Source organism: Lissotriton helveticus, chromosome 5_1, assembly GCF_964261635.1.
Source record: "Lissotriton helveticus chromosome 5_1, aLisHel1.1, whole genome shotgun sequence".
Classification (NCBI taxonomy): Eukaryota; Metazoa; Chordata; class Amphibia; order Caudata; family Salamandridae; genus Lissotriton; species Lissotriton helveticus.
The window spans coordinates 548,394,515-548,399,425 of NC_136065.1; the positions used below are offsets into that span (position 1 = coordinate 548,394,515).

At 44.0% G+C, this 4,911-nt stretch overlaps 2 pseudogenes; one reads left to right on the forward strand and one right to left on the reverse strand.

Moving 5' to 3' along the window:
* Positions 1–1,260: 1,260 nt before the first annotated feature.
* LOC144752514 (calponin-3 pseudogene) lies at positions 1,261–1,807 on the reverse strand (annotated as a pseudogene).
* LOC144752515 (calponin-3 pseudogene) lies at positions 1,806–2,204 on the forward strand (annotated as a pseudogene).
* Positions 2,205–4,911: the final 2,707 nt, after the last annotated feature.

Consider the following 4,911-nt stretch of genomic DNA (forward strand, 5'->3'; position numbering starts at 1 on the left):
TCAAGTCTCCAGAATTACTGTCTCTCAGAATCATTTAGTTTCATAGCACCACTCATACCATTGTAAGGTGTCAGAGCACTTAACATCTTACTCACATTGGACAGAGACAATCATAGGTATGTAAATCAGTGTATGAGAAATGTTACATTAGACAGGACTTCAAGGTGTAATGTAGGAGTAACATGTCAGTGATACTGGTAGGCAATATAGTTTAAGAATCCCTATATAAATTCAGAATTTAAATGTACCACCAGTGTTAGGGGTTCTCTTTAATAACAAGAATTGTTTTCTACCCAAATTGCCCTTTTGGCAAGATTAGGATGATGAAAGACTTGGTAAAAAAACATAAAGCTCTAACATAATACTTGCAGTGTACACACAGCTGTTTGACAGTTACTGGCTCAATTCTTAGCAGCAGTCATTTTAACCCACTACGCTACCTTTGGATGAGTCAAAACTCTGTCTCTTTCCAGGAAGACATTAATCACCAGAGTTAACTTGGCATTTTAATTGATGCCTGATAATTGCCGGAGGCCAGGAACTCTGCTGCAGCAGGTGCTTTTTAAATGGCAAAATACTTGCACAAATGACGCCCCTCAGACCCCCGACCCCCTCCCCCCCCTGGCTATCTCTCCAGTGTGGGTGTGGTATTCATATGTTGTTAACTTTATCTCTTGGGATTTTACTGTTTCTTTAATTTGTGTAATGCTTTGTCCAGAACCGTGCTATGTCATTAATGATTCTTTGCTGCCCACGACTGTTGCTGCTGGCTTCTTACTACTACAGTCGCTCCTGCCGTTGGCTCTTTCTTCTGTATTTACTTTCTAGGTATTTCTACCAATAAAACGAATTTGGACATTACGTCAGCGTCATCTGGAGTTAGTTGATATTCCCATACCACAGCGGGGAACATTGTGGGCTTTTGCTTAAGTGTTCATGTTTTTTGGTTTTTTCAATTTTTTTAAGATTTATATGAAACAGTTGCAAAAAAAAACAACGAATAATTCACCTGCCAAAATGTTATTTTTTTACTTTTTATGTATTTATTGATTATGCTACTGAATTAAAAAAATAAACCTTGCAGCACCAAATGCAACCATAGGTTTATAAAAAGAGGCGGGAACAGGGAATGTTTGGAATGCAATAATTCTTGGATTATGTTAAGCGTTATAGTGTGTATGGAAGGCAGGTAAGAAGTGCAAGGCTACATTGGTCTTCATTGAATAAAGTAAGAACTAATACTGATCAATCCATGCACATCTAATAATCAATGCATTGGTCGCTGTAGTGGCCATGATAATCCCTTGGGTAGTCGTCTGGATACTCGCCCAGATAATAGTCAGGGTACTCCGCCTGATAATCGCTGTCACTGATTTCATATCCATTTGTTCCCGTCTCCTGGCTTCCGTTTTGAATGACCGGTTCTTTAGGTGCAGCGCAGTACTTGGGTTCATACACTTGCCAACTAAAGCCATACACACTCATTCCATTTTGGGAGGCTACTTTGTTGGTACCCATATGCAGTGAAATAGAGAAGTTGTCCAGTGGTTGCATTATACCATTCTGGTTGTAGATATCTCATCTGGTTCCCGGCGCAGACATGCCAGCCTGACTCGCCCCTTTGTTGGTGCCCATCTGGAGACTGATGGTCGTCTGGTCAAACGGTTTGTCTGTTTGCATCTTTGGGTCGTAAAGATATCGCCCGGTTTCCATAGGCAGTCATACTTGCTAGACTGGGGCACTTATTTTTGCCCTTTATTGCCCCCAGACCTAACGGAGCCCAGCTCCACAGCACTGGCAGAAGCATGAGTAACTTCAACAAAGGACCCACCTACGGCCTGTCTGCCGAGGTCAAGAACAAGATCACCTTGAAGTATGACCCACAAATTGAAGAGGATCTGCACCTTTGGATCGAAGAAGTCACCGGCGCGGCTATTGGCGAGAATTTCCAACAGGGCTTAAAAGATTGCATTGTTGTTTGCCACCTAATTAATCAACTTCAGACTGGATCTGTAAGAAAATTAAACACGGCCTCCAAGCAAAATTGGCATCAGTTGGAGAACGTTGGGAATTTCATTTTGGCTATCCAAGAGTACGGAATGAAGACTCATGATATCTTTGAAACAAATGATCTCTTTGAGAACGGCAACATGACCCAAGTGCAGACCTCTCAAGTGTCTTTGGCAAGTTTGGAAAACAACTAAAGGTGTTTCCACATGACTGTTGACATTGGTGTGAAATACTCAGAAAAACAGAAAAGGCAATTTGATGATGAAGTATTCTTGTTAATAAAACCCCGTCACGAGCTGTGATTAACATGAATACTTAAATAAAATCACACAATCTCTCTCACAGCCGCGCTTTACTCAAAAGAGTACAGCAAGTTTAAAAACACAGCGTGCACTTTCTGAAAGTACACGCTGTGTTTTTGAATTTGCTGCACCCTTGTTATTAAGGCGCGGCGCAGGGCAGATTGTGAGCTTTTGTTTAAGTATTCATGTTAATCACAGCCCCTTCACGAGCTGTGATTAACATGAATACTTAAACAAAAGCACACAATCTCTCTCATAGCCCCGCTTTACTAACCAGAGTACAGCAAGTTTAAAAACACAGGGGTATATTATCAACAACTAGCGATAATTTTTGTCTCTAACTTGTTTAGAGACAAAAATTATCGCCGCACATCGGCGATTTTTATCGCAGATAAACCTTGCTATTAGCAAGGTTTATCGCAAATGCGATAAAAAACGCCCGCAATGCATGAATATCGCTGAAAAGTCAGCGATATTCATGCATTATCGAGCAAATGCTCTTAGCCATGTTATCCACCTCCCATTGGATAACATGGCTAAGAACTGCTCAGGGCAGGTGTTAGCTTTTGGAGATATTCGCCCTTAGCGCAAATATCTCCAAAAGTTGGTAATAGGAGATAGCGATGTTAGCGACTGTTTCCAGTCGCTAACATCTTGGCACGCCCACTTTGCATATCATTAGTGATAAATATCACTGACATGCAAAGTGGGGCCCATGATGGTCGCTATCTCCTATTAGCTGTCGCTAACTGGTGTTAGCGACAGCTTGGTAATAGGGAGATAATTTTATCTCCGCTTTCTTGGCTTTTAAAGCCAAAAAAGCGGAGATAAAACCCCTTGATAATATACCCCACAGCGTGTACTTTCTGAAAGTACACGCTGCATTTTTTTCAACTTGCTGTGCTCTTTTATTAGTAAAGCGTGGTGCGGGGAAGATTGTGGGCTTTTGTTTAAGTATTCATGTTAATCACAGCTCGTCAATGGGCTGTGATTAACATGAATACTTAATCAAAAAGACACAATCTGCCTAGCATTATGCCAAAAAACAGCAAGACCCAAGCCAGCCGCACCTGCACTCCTGACACACGCGGCCAAAACCGCATCCAGGGAGTGCCTGTTTTTTGTGCTGCTCGCATTTTAAAGTGGCTGCAGGGAACTGTCTCTTGGGATGCCCTGTGTGTGTGAGCACTCCAAACATGGGAGTGCGCACTCTCTGGAAGAGAGGTGCGAGCGCGTGCGCACCTTATTTGGAACAGTGGTCCTGAGGAGCCTATGCAGCAAGATTGTTGCAGAGCTCTCTATGGCCAGTAGCCACCGTCACTGGAACTTGTACAGGCCTTCTTAGACAGATGCAAAGACTTGCCCTCCTTATCTCTCCAACGGCACTACAGATGATAATATCGGCCAGCATTACATCGAGACTAGACTACGGGAAGGCCCTGTATATTGGCCTACCAGAAAACTTAACCAATAAACTACACGTGACCATGAACGATGCCACCAGATTGATCTTTAGGCTTCCCAGAAGGGCACATGTGACCCCACTGCTGCATAAACTTCACTGGCTCCACATAAAGCAGAGGGCTAAGATTAAAGGCCTCTGCATTGCCCATAAAGCAATGTTCGGCCAGGCCCCAACATACATCAAGGAGCATCTGGGGAACTACCTGTCGGCCGGAAACGGCGATCTTCCGAGAGCCAATTGCTAGTGGTCCCCCGGTTTGAAACCCCTTCCAAGGGAGATAGAGCCTTCTCTGTTATGCTCCCGCAACTCTGGGACAATTTGCCTGACGGCCTCTGCAAGGAAAGTGCGCACCTCCTTTTCCGGAAACACCTCACAATGCTCCTGTTCAGAGAGACCCTGGAGGCATGCCAATAATCTCCATATAGGCACCTAAGGCAACTGTTCCCCCTAGCTCAATTCCAAGTGGTGGTGTACAGAACAAGGGTATAGTAGGGTTAACCTGGGGATCTGATATGGATTCTGGCCTAGTCAGAATTCCAACTCAGGTTTTTTTTGGTCTGTGATGGAGGCATGGATATTGCCTCCTTATTTGTCAGTCCCAGTAACCTGGGCAAGTACAGACAACAGCCTTTGATCAATGGTAAGGAGGCCATGTATACAGGGACACAGGTGCATGTGTCACAATGGTGACAAACAATCTTGTGGACCCTGAACAGATCATACTTGGTGACATGTACCAAGTGACCAACGCAAGCAATGTCAGGACAAACCTTTCCTTGGCAGTTGTGAATTTCACCTGGAGAGGGGTAACTGGCCATAAGAGAGTTGTGGTTAGCTCAGACCTCCCTGTAGAATGCTTGTTGGGCAATGATTTGGAGACCTGCAGTGGAACTCAGGACACATGCAGAAATGCTGGACATCCCTGCAGGTGTGTTTGCCATGACTACACCACAGGCAAAAATGTATTCCACTGAAAAGGCCCTGGATCCTGAAAAGATGGACCAAGTGCCTTTCAAGAGAAGGAGCAGAAAGGGTAAGGCAATGTCTCCCCCCCCCATGCCTCAGAGTGAGGATCATTTTATTGAGGGAGATGAACTCAGTCACTGAGAAGGAACTGTTTCAGAGAAACTTGAA